At 38.4% G+C, this 16,565-nt stretch overlaps 1 protein-coding gene and 1 pseudogene across 39 annotated transcripts in view; both read left to right on the plus strand.

The window, feature by feature from the left end:
* Positions 1-16,565, plus strand: part of DLG2 (discs large MAGUK scaffold protein 2) — a 2,077,851-nt gene that overhangs the window by 1,466,415 nt on the left and 594,871 nt on the right. The gene's annotated exons all lie outside the window — the stretch shown is intronic.
* Positions 12,292-12,966, plus strand: LOC131760530 (charged multivesicular body protein 5 pseudogene; annotated as a pseudogene).

Raw genomic sequence — 16,565 nt, forward strand, 5'->3', positions numbered from 1 at the left:
TTTCAACACAAAATTTATTTGAATTTATTTTATGAAATGTGATTTAACTTAGGAAAAAATAAGGGGTGTAGACATTATGAAATCACATAAACAATAACAGCTGATTATGTTAGCTCAGAAAAGGTCAGGAAACGGCATCACTAATCATCTACCCTCGAAAATTAGTATCTCCAGGCAATTTAGCATTTTTCTGCTATATAGAGAATTGCTCACAGTTTTTGCCAATGCTAAGTAATTCCAATAATTATGGGTTTGGATTTAAGAAGGTCTTCAAGCTAGAGCTATCAGAATTCAAATTTGGGCAGCAAGACTGTATATACTTCATAGTTGACAAACCCAGTTCAAATTAGGTAGGACTACATTCATTCATCCCTTCGTTCATTCATTAATTTGATATTCAACTATTTATTGAGTTTCTGCTATGGACTTGGCACTGTCCGAGGCACTAAGCATAAAATGGTCAACAAGACAGGCAAGGTTCCTGCTCTAAGGAACTTACATTTTTGTCTACTGGGCAGAAGATAAACAAACATACAAAATATCATCAGTAATAAAAGCAATGAAGAAAATGAAGCAGAGAGATGTAGATGAGTGGCTGGTGTTACTCTTATACTGAGTGATCAAGGAAGGCTTCTCTAACAAAGTGGCAAGGCAAGATCTCAATGACTAAAAGAAGCTGGCCAAACAAAGGTAAGGGAAAAGACTGACAAAGCTGAGGGAACCGTAAGTACAAGTGCCCTAAAGCAGGACTGAGCTAGGCACATACTAGAATTAAAAGTAGGGCCAATGCAGCTGACATGAAGGGGACAAAGGGAAGAGTGGTAGAAGATGACAGCATGGGAAGGAGTGGGAGCCAGGGCTTTGTGAGGTGGGGGGAGGGGCTTGGGTTTTATTTTACATAATGTAGGAAGAGCCTGGAGGGCTTAAGCAAGGGGTGAGTAACGGCATCTGATTCAAATTTTTAAATTATGTACTCTGGCTTAGAGTAGAGAATATAGAGAATGTATTGTAGAGAACAGGAGAAGAACCAGTGAGCCAATGTGTCCAGGTAGAAGTGGTGGTGACTTGGACTGCATGGTGGTACCAGAAATGGAATGAAATTGATGGATTGGGATACATTATGGAGTTAGAAGTAATTGATGTGGCTAATGGAATGGACATGGATGGTGAGGAAAGTAAAGGAATATGGAAAATTGGGTGGATGGTGGTACGTTATTGCGTGAAGAGTTATGCTAACCACTGGTGATAAAACAGAGAAAATTAGAGGTAAGACTTCTTCATTCACAGAGCTCCATTCTAGTGGAGAGAGATGTAATAAATAAGAAAACAAATAAATCAAGTTATACTGGTATCTTATTTGTTATTGAACTGTACAAATGTTGAAAATTGTTTCCCTGTAACAACCAATGAATTTACTCACCATGAGATTAAACATTTATAATTTTAAGAATTTTAAAGTTGTTGAAAATTTTCTCTTAAATATTTTATACATCTCATAAACTGTTGAAATCACTTACCATCAAATAATCTGTATTTGCTCTGCATAAGTAAAAGCACATAGAATATCAGTTGGCTCATAAGGTAGTGCACACTTCCCATGGTGGGGGACATTGAGGCACACCTCATATCAATACATGGTAAGTGAAGAGCAATTCAAAATAAGGGGCAAGATTACAAGCAGCTTGCCACATGGTATACTTGAATTCTTGCTTATGGTTCAGTTCTCTCTTTCTATGAAAATTGAGCTCCAAGAATTAAAATAAACATATGACTAATAAAAACTTGAAATTAATACCTAAACTCTTAAGGTTAAAAGGTGTGCTTAAACTAGAATCAGTCTTGTATGTAAGTAATAAAGGCTGCTGTCCTTGTGATGTGATCTGGGATCTTCTTGTAAATCTCTTCCTCCCCACCTCTTGCTTCTGGGGCCATCAGTATCTTTCTCATTCACCACTGTGTCCTCAGTGCCTACACAATACCTGGCACTATATAGTACATGCTCAATAAATATTGGCTGAATATGTGGGTGTGTAATTCTATCTTTCAACTACTATTTGAGATCTTATCATTGGTGTTCAATTTTGTTTAGACCTTGCCTTCTTACTGTTGTTCTGGTTTTTTTTTAATACAAATATGCCTGTGAATGACAGGCTGTTTCTTAGGTTGATTAAATTTGAATTGATTATATTTATTGCCGGAGAAATGAGAGAACATGAGAAGACACAGAATTCTCATGGGACAAGATCACTGGAAAGGATGAGGGAAAAGTATGGATACTGACAGCAGAGGTGTCATTATCAACTTCCCCACTTCTAAAATTCATTGGTTTATTTATCAAACATATATTAAGTGCCAACTCTGCCTGGCACCATAGTAGGCAGTAAAGATACAAAAATGAGTAAGATAGGATTTCTCCCCTCAAGTGATTCATGATTTGTAGATCGAAATAAACATTTAAACAAAATATTTCCTCCTTTTCCTCACTTTCCACAACCAATCCATCAGTATATCTAGTAGATTCTAATTAGCCCTTTCATCTGTCCCTTTCTCTTTATCCTGATTGCCACTGCCACTAGTCTAATCCAGGCCACCATGTCTTTTCCAAGATTATGTAATAGCCTCTAACAATAATCCTTGCTTTCTTTCTTCCAGACTCCCCTGCACCCCAAATCTATCCATGTCTGCACATCTCTACGCTGTACCTTGAGAACTCTTTCTAAAACATTATTCTAGTTTTGAATACTACAATGGTTTTCCATTGTCTTTAGGTTCAAGTCCAATTCCTTAACATGCCTTGCAAGGACCTTCAAGACTTGATCTCCACTCCTCACCTCACCAGCAGCTAAACTGTTTCTGAAACACTGCTCCCTCTCTTTATTCACATGGCCAACTTCTATTTGACCTTCAGATCTCAGCTACCTCAGTTGCTCCAAGTTTTCCTCAGCCTCCCTAGCCCCAGCATGATTCTCCCATTATATACTGCTGCAACACCCTATATTTCACTTGCCATAGGACTTATTATACTGAATTTTACTAGTTTGTTTTACTATCTCCCCCCATTAAACTGTAAAGCTACCTCAGAATGGACATTAGTCTGAAAAAATGGGTAAGGCACTCAGACAAATGTGACATCTGGAGGTGGCTATTCCAGGCAGGGCGAGAGAGGCCTGAGTCATGAACTTGCATGGGGTTTGAAGAAACTATAATGTTATAGCAAGAGACACGGCTGGGGAGGTGAATAACAACCAGCTGTGGAAAGACTTATGTGTTATGTGAAAGTCTTTGAGCTTTTTTAAAAAAAGGCAAGTGGACTCAATCTGTGTTCCACAGAACCCTGTGAATAGTGCTACCACTGGACCACAAGAAGCCTTTATGTGATTTTTATGTGATTTAGAAGAAGATACTTCAGCAGACACTGGTCAATGCCAGGGCACTTGGCCTGGAGAAAGGGCATGCCCTGGATTTCTTTCAGTAATCACTAGCCCCTGCTCAGTCATATATGATGCCCTGACTCTGGATTCCTCAGAGCCCTCTGTGGAGTCACAAACAACGGCCTTCCAACAGGCTCTGCTGTGATTCCCTTCCCTCCCCACCGCAGAAATCACAGAAAGTCTGCCTTTGTTATATACAGACAATTATAAATGTACATTATGTAGCTTCTGACTAAAATTTCATTTGAAGAAAGGGTTTCTTTGCTTATACTTTTTATTTTTTTTTATTTTTTAACATCTTTATTAGAGTATAATTGCTTTACAATAGTGTGTCAGTTTCTGCTTCATAACAAAGTGAATCAGTTATACATATACATCTGTTCCCATATCTCTTCCCTCTTGCATCTCCCTCCCTCCCACCCTCCCTATCCCACCCCTCTAGGTGGTCACAAAGCACCAAGCTGATCTCCATGTGCTATGTGGCTGCTTCCCACTAGCTATCTATTTTACTCTTGGTAGTGTATATATGTCCATGCCACTCTCTCACTTTGTCCCAGCTTACCCTTCCCCCTCCCCGTATCCTCAAGTCCATTTTCTACATCTGCATCCTGTCCTGCCCCTAGGTTCTTCAGAACCTTTCTTTTTTTTTTTTAGATTCCATATATATGTGTTAGCATACTGGATTTGTTTTCCTTTTTCTGACTTACTTCACTCTGTATGACAATCTCCAGGTCCATCCACCTCACTACAAATAACTCAATTTCGTTCCTTTTTATGGCTGAGTAATATTTCATTGTATATATGTGCCACATCTTCTTTATCCATTCATCTGTTGATGGACACTTAGGTTGCTTCCATGTCCTGGCTATTGTAAGTAGAGCTGCAATGAACATTTTGGTACATGACTCTTTGAATTATGGTTTTCTCGGGGTATATGCCCAGTAGAGGGATTGCTGGGTTGTATGGTAGTTCTATTTTGGTTTTTAAGGAACCTCCATACTGTTCTCCATAGTGGCTGTATCAATTTACATTCCCACCAACAGTGCAAGGGGGTTCCCTTTTCTCCACACCCTCTCCAGCATTTATTGTTTGTAGATTTTCTTTATGATGGCCATTCTGACTGGTGTGAGGTGATACCTCTTTGTAGTTTTGATTTGCATTTCTCTAATGATTAATGATGTTGAGCATTCTTTCATGTGTTTGTTGGCAATCTGTATATCTTCTTTGGAGAAATGTCTATTTAGGTCTTCTGCCCATTTTTGGATTGGGTTGTTTGTTTGTTTTTGTTATTGAGCTGAGTGAGTTGCTTCTATGTTTTTGAGATTAATCCTTTGTCAGTTGCTTCATTGGCAAATATTTTCTCCCATTCTGAGGGTTGTCTTTTCATCTTGTTTATTGTTTCCTTTGCTGTGCAAAAGCTTTTAAGTTTCATTAGGTCCCATTTATTTATTTTTGTTTTTATTTCCATTTCTCTAGGAGGTGGCTCAAAAAGATCTTGCTGTGATTTATGTCATAGAGTGTTCTGCCTATGTTTTCCTCTAAGAGTTTGATGGTGTCTGGCCTTACATTTAGATCTTTAACCCATTTTGAGTTTATTTTTGTGTATGGTGTTAGGGAGTGTTCTAATTTCATACTTTTACATGTACCTGTCCAGTTTTCCCAGCACCACTTATTGAAGAGGCTGTCTTTTCTCCACTGTATATTCTTGCCTCCTTTCTCAAAGATAATGTGACCATATGTGTGTGGGTTTATCTCTGGGCTTTCTATCCTGTTCCATTGATCTATATTCCTGTTTTCATGCCAGTACCATACTGTCTTGATTACTGTAGCTTTGTGGTATAGTCTGAAGTCAGGGAGCCTGATTCCTCCAGCTCCATTTTTCTTTCTCAAGATTACTTTGACTATTCAGGGTCTTTTGTATTTCCATACAAATTGTGAAATTTTTTGTTCTAGTTCTGTGAAAAAAGCCAGTGGTAATTTGATAGGGATTGCATTGAATCTGTAGATTGCTTTGGGTAGTAGAGTCATTTTCACAATGTTGATTCTTCCAATCCAAGAACATGGTATATCTCTCCATCTATTTGTATCATCTTTAATTTCTTTCATCAGTGTCTTATAATTTTCTGCATACAGGTCTTTTGTCTCCTTAGGTAGGTTTATTCCTAGATATTTTATTCTTTTTGTTACAGTGGGAGTGTTTTCTTAATTTCACTTTCAGATTTTTCATCAGTAGTGTATAGGAATGCAGGAGATATCTGTGCATTAATTTTGTTTCCTGCTACTTTACCAAATTCATTGATTAGCTCTAGTAGTTTTCTGGTAGCATCCTTAGGATTCTCTATGTATATTATGTCATCTGCAAACAGTGACTGCTTTACTTCTTCTTTTCCAATTTGGATTCCTTTTATTTCTTTTTCTTCTCTGATTTCTGTGGCTAAAACTTCCAAAACTATGTTGAATAATAGTGGTGAGAGTGGGCAACCTTGTCTTGTTCCTGATCTTAGTGGAAATGGTTTAAGTTTTTCACCTTTGAGGATGATGTTGGCTGTGGGTTTGTCATATATAGCCTTTATTATGTTGAGGAAAGTTTCCTCTATGCCTACTTTCCAGAGGGTTTTTATCATAAATGGGTGTTGAATTTTGTCAAAAGCTTTCTCTGCATCGATTGAGATGATCATATGGTTTTTCTCCTTCAGTTTATTAATATGGTGTATCACATTGATTGATTTGCATATATTGAAGAATCCTTGCATTCCTGGGTTAAACCCCACTTGATCATACTGTATGATCCTTTTAATGTACTGTTGGATTCTGTTTGCTAGCATTTTGTTGAGGATTTTTGCATCTGTGTTCATCAGTGATATTGGCCTGTAGTTTTCTTTCTTTGTGACATCTTTGTCTGGTTTTGGTATCAGAGTGATGGCTTATATTTTTTAAATGTTTGAAAATCTGCTGTAGGCAGTGGAAAGCAGTCAAAGACTATTAAATAGGGGAATAAAGCAATCAGGTGTATTTTCAATAACCCCATTCTGGCAATAAATTGGAAGATGGATTGTAAAGGACAAAACTAGAAACAAGGAGACTGGTTACAAATTTTTTTGCAGAATCTGGGTGATTGACAATAAGAGCCACAGTAGGATAAATGAATATAAAGAAAAGTTTAAATCTAAAAAACTGTGTGACAGATTGGACGTGTGGCTGAGAGAGAAGGAGAACTCCCCATTTTTGGAGATGGAGTGATTTACTTTGATAGAGAATAAAAAGTAAAGTACATAGTTGTCCACGGAGAGAGAATAAACATAATTTGGCATTCTGCTCCATTTGAAGTACATTCCAGACTTCCAAGTGGAGCTAGGTGGCAGGCTGAGTTAGTCTTGAATTTAGATTTATACAACACCAGAGTTAGAAAAGAATTGTAAAATCATTGAACTCAACTTAAACAGAGACAAGAAAAAAAATGCCTTACTTAAATGGAAAGTGTGAGCATTAGAATTCCAATCTGGTTTATAACTCACCATTCTTCCCACCATACCATGGTCCTTGTGCTTCTCAACTTTTCACTAAAATGTTCATTAATATCACATAGTCAAATCAAATTAGAATCAGAAAATATAAAATTATCAATTTCATATATGCTGATCCATATCAATTTCTGGGATTTGAGTAAATCTTAGTAGAGGAAAATAGAAAATCAAATCCAACATTTGAAAATGCATTTCTTAATGTGTAGTACTTAATTATAGGTTCTGCAGGGGAACCAGATCAATCTGTAGCTTTTTCATGAGACTACCATGCATTTGCATTTCAGGCATTACAGGCAATGAGGACTTGTGTGATTAAGAAACATTTCATGAGGCTGGAGAATGTGAGCTTGCCTTTGAATGAGGCTGGTTTGAGCTAGGCATTTGGGAGGCAGAAAGCACCATGAAATAAAATGTAGAAACAGGAATGAGCTTGTTATATTTTCAGGACAATGAGGATGTGGATTGACTGAAGCAGGAGTTTGAGAGGTATAAGACGAGACTAGATTTAGAGGCCCTTCAATGACACTCATTCATTCTTAAGTGACAACTGTATAGCAAACACTAGGAGTACAAGGATAAATTAACCGCAGCTTTGATTTTATATAGTTTAAGTGACTCGACGAATTTTGAGGGAGAGGAAATAATGATAGGTTTACTTTAGGAAATTGTAGCTGAGCTGGGCTTGCCTGTGGGATGACATAAAGAGAGACTAGGTAACCTGGCATCAGGAAAACTAGCTAGAAAGCTACTTCATTAATCCAGATGGGAGGTACTAAGACCTCGTTTCTTGAAAGTTGGTATGTAGTCCTGTCTGTGGACAGAGTATTGGACTGAGTGTACTAAGTAATCTCCAGTCCTATGATCCTTTCCCTTTGAAGTCCCTATTTAGTGCCTCATTTCCATGTTGCATTCACCAAGTTACCTGGCTTGAGATTTGTTACTGGACTCTCTCCTTTTCTGGGAAAGTGCCGAAAGACCAGTCACTGACTCTAAAATAGCAATTTCTTCCCCCATTGTGGGAAAGCTGTGATTTTTCCCAGATGACAGCTGCAGAGAATCCTGGAAGGGTTTTATATACGGGAAATGCAGTGGCGAATGGAGAGAGAAAAACAGTATATTCATTGTAGGAGATGGCTTCTACAGATCATAAACTCAAGTTACTCTCACCCAGAGTCAGAGACGAGAGCAGGAGCCCTATTTTTAAAATGTAGAATGGAGTGGCTATCAGTTGGCCTTTGCTGTAGGAAAACAGTAGGGAAAAGAGTCTCATATAAAACAAGTGCTGGACTTCCCTGGTGGCGCAGTTTTTGAGAGTCCACCTGGCGATGGAGGGGATGGGTTCGTGCCCCGGTCTGGGAAGATCCCATATGCCGCGGAGCGGCTGGGCCTGTGAGCCATGGCCGCTGAGCCTGCGCATGCAGAGCCTGTGCTCCACATCGGGAGAGGCCACAACAGTGAGAGGCCCGTGTACCGCAAAAAAAATAAATAAATAAATAAAATAAAATAAGTGCTCTCACACACAGTTTCACATGGTATGCCAGCTGTGGTCTCCTGGTCCATATTCCCTTAGAGACTTCATTCCAAATAATGAAGAGCTGCAACATTGAAGGGATTGGGTTCAGAGTCAGAGCTCAGAAATTCCAGCACAGTCACCTGGGTCTACATAAGACTGAGCAGTCCTGTTCATTTTAGAATGAACCACACACTAGGCAAGTAGAGTGACCCTTCAGAACCTTGAGCAGTGGTTTTCAGAGTATGTCCCAGACCAACAACACCAGCATTACCTAGAAACTTGTTAGAGAAGTGAATCCTCGTTCCTGCTCCAGACCTACTGAATCAGAAACTCTATGGCAGTGGAGCCCAGCAATCTATGACTTAAATCCTTCAAGTAACTCTAATGCACGCTAAAGTTTGAGAACACTTTCTAAATCTAGTTTTAAAGTATAGAAATCTGATTCTAAAGTTGAGAACTAGATTTTCTTTAAGAAAAAAATTTAGGTTTTGTTATTTGGCTCAGCTTTACCACTTTCTAGTATGATCCTTAATCCTACTGGTGGTTAGCAATTGAGATTGGTCCTTAATTATGTTCCAAAATTATTTTTAACAAACTAGAGAGATATGGATGGTTCAGTGCATAAGCTTTGAGATTACCTAGACAACACTTACTGTCATCATAGACCTCTTTTAGCTTCAGGTTTTGTTGTAAAATGAAAGAAGCAATATCTACCTTTCAAGGTTTCTGTTTAGATTAAACAGGTTAAAGAATATATACGTAGTACATAGTGTAAATATCTACAATTATGTACCAAGGATTATACTGTTTGAGTAAACCAGAGACCACAGTTCAGTATAATACACAGTTTAGTGCTTTTATAAATACTGTACTTTTATAAACACAGTATGTACACCTAATTAAATTTGAATAGCAGATAAACACAAGTAATTTTTTAGTATAAATGTGTCCCAAACATGGTACAGAACATACTTATACTAAAAAGTGTTTATCTGAATAATAATTATTATTGTTTTTATCTGAAATCCAAATTTAACTGAATGTCCTGTACTTTGATTTGCTAGGTCTGGTAACTTCATTAATATTTTGTACTGGCTACCTAGTAGAGGGACACTGGACCAGCCAGTTGAGCCAAGGATGACTTCCCAAAAGACAAGATAAACTTGAATTAAATATTAAAAGGAAAATAGGGGGCCTTCCCTGGTGGCACAGTGGTTGAGAGTCCGCCTGCCGATGCAGGGGACATGGGTTGGTGCCCTGGTCCGTGAAGATCCCACATGCCGTGGAGCGGCTGGGCCTGTGAGCCATGGCTGCTGGGCCTGCACGTCTGGAGCCTGTGCTTCGCAACGGGAGAGGCCACAACAGTGAGAGGCCTGCGTACCGCATAAAAAGAAAAAAAAAAAAAAAAAAAAAGGAAAATAGGAATGAGGTAAGGGAGATAGTACATGCAAAGTGCTGGTCACAAAGTCTGCCTGTATTAGTTAGAAATTTTTGTTGATGAGTAACAAAGATCCACCTGAGCTTACTTAATCAAAAAGGGGAATGAATTAGAAGGACACTTGAAATATCTTCTGAAATTCAGACTGGATTGGACAACCATGGACTGAAGCCCTTCTTTCCAAAAATTTGCTTTATTCCCATCTTATTGCAAATATGCTTTTGCTACTTTTCAGTCAGTGTGGAAGAAAATGGCCCCAATATGAAGCTTTCAAACTTCTATTTCTTCTGTTTAGATAGAACCTCTGAATCTCATCGTTTCAATTCCAGATTCCCCAAAACAGGGACTGTCAAACTTGACAAGTGATCCATGATAAGCTGTATGAACTGTCACTCTTCCTGCAACCCTGTGAATGTTTGGTAGGGAAAAAGTCCTAGTAGATATTACTACATCAACTCATATCTGATGCTTCCAAAACATCAGTCCTTTACCTTTCCTAGAAAACTGTTAAATTATGCTGATTTTTATTATTTTATTCTAAATTTGAATGGACTTATAGCACCTAGTGAGATCAATGAAATAAATGTTTTTTTTAAGGTGAGAAGTTTCAACAAAGAGGAACCTTAGCTGGTGGAACTTGAAATATACCCGCTGAACCCACATGTGCTTCATTAGAGGATACAGGAAGACAGCAGACAGACACAATTAAGTAGATTTAGAAAAGGTCATAATGATTTGAAGCCATTTGGGTCAATCTCTGTGTGTGTGTGTGTGTGTGTGTGTGTGTGTGTGTGTGTGTGTGTGTTGTTGTTTTTTCCTTTTCTCTGGTAACGTAAAGCATCTGTCTTTTCTTAAATAAACTTTTGAGTGTCTATTATTTGTTCTTAATCTACCTTTAGTGACTCTAGGAATAAAAGAAAAGTAAGGCATTTTTGCTACCTTAACCTTGAGAGCCTTTCTGGTATCCTTATAGTTCACATAAAATCTATGCAATTATTCTTTTTAAACAGATTCTGATTTTTATAAATCATTGATCTCTTTAAGCACAGACAGCACAATTCCCAGCCATTTTTTTCCATTTGATAATGTATTACTGCATTTCATCCAGCACATTAAACATTGACCAGCTTTCTCTATGATGTGGCCCTTTGGTCCGTAATTAATTCATCTATTTGACCAAAGAGAGTAGGACTGAGTGGAGACAGTAAAGAATAAGACAAGCAAGACCCCAACCCACCCCATCTTAATAACCAGTAAGTTTCAAAATTAAGCTTCAGATCTGTGACCTAAAGCCTCCTTTTGAATCAAGCCTTGAGTGGATGTGTTTACAAGTGTGGAGTGGGGCAAAGACAGAGTAGGCACGAGCTGGTGGGAATTCTGCAAGTGTGCTAGTCTTTAGAAGCTTTCTCTAAGGCTACCATAAAGCTATAGTTTATATTAGAACTGACTATTTTCTTGATGGTAGGGGAAAGGGAAGATGAAAGGGAAATAAAGCTACACTCCACAAAACAAGACTTACTTAAAAGCCTTATTTTTACATTTTTCTTTCCCCAAGTCCCATTCATTGCATCTCTTTCTCTCTTCTCCATATAAAATTTCAAAAATACTTTCAGTACCTGATGGTAGCCCTCTCTTCCTTTCTGTCCCTTTAGTCTTTTCACATATAGTGAAAAACTATAGTCTTTTCCCTCCACTATAGTCTTCTCACATCCTTTCTCATGCAAATTGTTCTTGTTTTCTTCATGACTATAATAGCTTACCATTTTTCAGGCACTGTACTAAATATTTCACATATATTATTTAATCCGTACAGCAATCTTATTATCCCTATTTTCACATGCAAAAGCTGAAGCTTTGAGATGTCAAGTGATTTGCCCGAAGTCACACAGCTCCTGAGTTCTAGAGCTGGGACAAGATCCCAGTCGTGTCTGGGTGTGGCCAAGGCTCCCAGGCCCATGTTCTTAGGTTCTCTGCGATGATGTATGTGCATTATAGAACTTTTGGAAGAAACAAAAGTAGAAATACGCTTTTTTTTTTTTTTTTTTTTTTTTTTTTGTGGTATGCGGGCCTCTCACTGTTGTGGCCTCTCCTGTTGCGGGGCACAGGCTCCGGATGCGCAGGCCCAGCGGCCATGGCTCACGGGCCCAGCCGCTCCGCGGCATGTGGGATCTTCCCGGACCGGGGCACGAACCCGTATCCCCTGCATTGGCAGGCGGATTCTCAACCACTGCGCCACCAGGGAAGCCCGAAATACGCTTTTTAAAACATCCGAATAGTCACATTGCGCTTGTGCATGGAGGGCCGGAAGTCAAGTCGGAGGCGGAGGTGACTGCTTCCGTTTCTGGTTTTGCTCAAACGTTTGGGTTTTCTTCGTGGCCGCCCAAGATGAACCTATTCTTCGGGAAAGTGAAACCCAAGGCTCCGCCGCCCAGCTTGACTGACTGACTGCACTGGCACGGAGGACAGCAGGGCAGAATCCATTCACAAGAAGATTTCTCGGCTGGATGCTGAACTAGTGAAGCATAAGAATCAGATCAAGAAGACGAGAGAGGGTCCTGCAAAGGTATAAGTGGCAGCGGGACAGTCTTGCCCAACAGTCATTTAACATGGAACAAGCCAATTACATCATCCAGTCATGGAAGGACACTGAGACCACAGTTGATGCTATGAAACTGGGTGTAAAGGATATGAAGAAAGCATACAAGCAAGTGAAAATCGACCAGACTGAGGATCTACAAGACCAGCTAGAGTATGTGATGGAAGATGCAAATGAAATCCAAGAAGCACTGAGTCATAGTTACGGCCCCCCAGAATTAGATGAAGATGACCTAGAGAAGCAGAGTTGGATGCGCTGAGCGATGAGCTTCTGGCTGATAAAGACAGTTCTTATTTGGATGAAGCAGCAGCTGCACCTGCAATTCCAGTAGGTGTTCCCACTGACACAAAGAATAAGGATGGAGTCCTGGTGGGTGAATTCGGACTGCCACAGATCCCTGCTTCGTAGACTTGCATCATTCAAGTACATCATGTAAAATAAACACATATTCTGGGACTAGGAAATATTTATCTTTCCAAGTTTGCCATAACAGATTTAGGTTTCTTTCCTTTCTTTGGAGGAAAAGTTAATTACATTGCTTTCATTTTTTTTCCATTAAGAGATTCATTACTTGAAGGAAGCTTTCTTCATACTAATTTTTTATTCCTTTTCTTTTACCGAAGACTAACTTACTTAAAATTATCATTGGGTATGTATAACTTCATTCCTTAATAGTAATTTTGAAATAAAACAAAGGAAATGGGAATCTTTAAGTTCTATGACAGCATATCTCCACAGCCTCAAAATTGACCTGACGGGCTTCCCTGGTGGCGCAGTGGTTGAGAGTCTGCCTGCCGATGCCTGGGACACGGGTTCGTGCCCCGGTCCGGGAAGATCCCACATGCCGCGGAGCGGCTGGGCCCGTGAGCCGTGGCCACTGAGCCTGCGCGTCCGGAGCCTGTGCTCCGCAACAGGAGAGCCCACAACAGTGAGAGGCACGCGTACCGCAAAAAAAAAAAAAAAAATTGACCTGACAAAGACAAGATTAGTGGGACTGTCCATATTATGATTCAAAACCATTTTCTCTTGTGGTATTATAGGCTGGTTAAAGTGATGGCCTTTTTTGGTGAGTTTTGTTGTATCTTGTGAGTAAATCATTACTGTGTCCAATACTGGAATGGAATTATCACTACTGTATCATGGGTGGCTATTTTGATTCTGTGGTTCCTTCAGTATTACAGCAGACTTGTAATCAATAATGAATACTTCTTGGTATTTAATGTATAGGACATTTATTTATACTCAATAAATATATTTCAAAAGGAAAAAAAAGAAATCCATAATCTCCACATCTACAAGGAACCAGAGCTGAAACTTTATCTTTCCTCCCACTATTTTTTAATACATAATAAACAGATATTTTTTAAAAATTTTAATGCAAGCATTTAGTAATTATTTTTAATGAATTAACATCCTTACAAATGTATAAAATCACAAATCTTGTTTTACGATAGAACATATTTTCATACCTATGAATGAAAGTAGATCTTACATGTTATTTTGGATATCTTCAAAGTAGAACAAATAATTTTTAAGTATTAGTTGACTTTTCAGTGATACTATATCATATTCCAGAATATTTGTTTAGTGCAATTTTTTTTCTTTTGTCCTCATCACACAGCTTGCAGAATCTTAATTCCCTGACCAGGTGTTGAACCAGGACTTCAGCAGTGAACACACCGAGTCCTAACCACTGGACTGCCAGGGAATTCCCTGCTTAGTGCAAATTTTAGATGTGATTCTGTGGACATGTTAGTGATGAAATGTACTTTTTGTTTCAAAGATATTTTCTGCAAGGAAATGTACCAGAATGTCCAAAGGAACTGAGACTAAGAAAAGATTAAAATTAACCTTTTAATTTTATGGACAATATTGGTCCACAAAAAGGATATTGTAGACTTATATCCAAAACAGCAAGCCCTGAAAGAGTGAAACCATCAACTTAATTACATGGGTACAGTAGGGAGAAAGTTTGTAAATGGCTTTCTAATACAATGTCTCAGAAATATGATAAAGACTTCACTTTTCACTGAAACAGTGTTATTTGAGTTTGAAGCTAGTGGTATATTTATATGCTTCAGAATGAATTCCAGTGCTGCCTTTACTCATGGAGATTATCTACTGGTAGAGAAAGCAAATTAATTCTAAATAGCCATGACCCTCTAGCCAAATGCTATTTCAAGTGATTGGGAGGAAGGAAAGTTGAGTTCCCTAGTTTGGCTTGATATTCTTTCTTTTCTGTTTTAAGAATTTGAATATAAACTTCTCCCCTCACATTCCCTTTAAAAAAAAAAAAAAATCAACTCTAAGTAACTTTGTATCAGCATAGGCTCCAGAAAGGACAAAACTAGATTGGAATCGTGTTGCTGCCCTCACCAACAGTGTGACCTTGTCAGTAAAATTTCTTTGTCTGTAAAATAAGAATCTATGTTTTATAAATCGTTTGATTTAAACACGAGCAAGTAAGTGAAGTCACTAAAATGATATATGGCATATAGTAGACCCTTTAAAATTTCAATTTCCATCCTACTTACCTTTCAACAAATTCTGAGCACAGCATCTTTGATTCACCTATCAATAGCTGCAACTCTCTCATATATGTTATGTTACCGTTTACACATACATCCATATATTTATCTGTCTGGTTACTCCTCTCATTAACTCTAGGCATGCTTACTCTCTTTTCATGGGAAACTGAAGTTCAAAAAGATGAAGTGACTCGACCATGGTCGCCCAGCTGATACACAGCTGGGACTCAAATCCAAACCTCCTGACTGCTAGTCTGGTGGGGTTTTTTTAGTGCACAAAAGCTGCCTACTTTGTCCACATCGTCAGAAAAAAACATCTGATTTGGCTGTGATTTCCTCACCCCAGCATTTGACAATTAAGGATTCCAGTCTATACAAAAGGAAAAAATTTAGTAGAGTTTGAATAGATAGAGCATCCAGAATTTTCTCTTTAATGTCAGCCACTCCCTTCTATGGAAAGCAGTGTTTTAATATATGATTAGTATGCTGAGCATAGGGTGATGGTAAACATTATGTTTTTGCATTATCATGAGATGACAAAATTACCCACTCTCAAAGGACCAGCTGCTGCAGGGTGGCTGGCACCCGTGATGCCTACATTCTCAAAACTATTTTAATTGGTAGTTTTCCATGATTTTTTTTAGTCAGTCAGAGAGGAAATGTCTGTATAAACCTATTAAAGCCATAGCATCTGTTATGATGAAATGACACCACTGAATCTTAGTAAGTGAGATTGTTCTAGCTCAAGAATTTGAAGCTAATCAGGGTTCTTATTGAGCCAAGAGTTCCTATCATTCAGTTCCGCAAATAGGTATAGAAAAGTTATGAACAAAAAAGATAGGAAAATTCTTCCCATACTTTTTATATATTTCCACCACCGTGTTATAATTTTAAATTGATGTGCACAACATACATGAAACTGTTCATCACATTAGATGTATGTGTCCTAAGAGGAAAGAACAAATTTTGAAATAAGACCTAGAATCATGTCCAATCTCTAATCAAATTGCTGACAGCTTTAGACAAAGAACTTAACCAGTTGGAACAACTCTTATCTGAGTAATATGGGTAATAGATCTTATTCCACAGGACTATGGAAGGAATCCAATAGTTAAGAATATTACAAATCAACAAATTGTGCACTGCTACCAATAACAACCATTTATTAGGTGCTTATTACATACTGAGGTCTGTGCTAAGGACTTATATGTACATTACCACATTTAATCTTCCTCAAAGTCTTTATCGTAGGTATTACTATTATATCTATTTTATAGATGAGACTACGGAGGCTTAGAGAAGTTAAAAAAATTATCAATGTTTACAAACTTAGGAAATAGAGGGCCCAATAATTGAACTTAGACTTGCTCTTTCGTTCACTTAACAAAAATTTGCTGAAGAATAGATCACCTGAACAAAATCAGGCACTGTTTGGAAGAAGGAAGTGGGGAATGGAATGGAAAGGGGTGAAGCAACCAACCATGTCCACTTTATCCTGGCCACTGTGGAGAATGAGTTGGAAGGTGACGAGAGAA

The sequence above is a fragment of the Kogia breviceps genome, chromosome 7 (assembly GCF_026419965.1).
Source record: "Kogia breviceps isolate mKogBre1 chromosome 7, mKogBre1 haplotype 1, whole genome shotgun sequence".
Lineage (NCBI taxonomy): Eukaryota > Metazoa > Chordata > Mammalia > Artiodactyla > Physeteridae > Kogia > Kogia breviceps.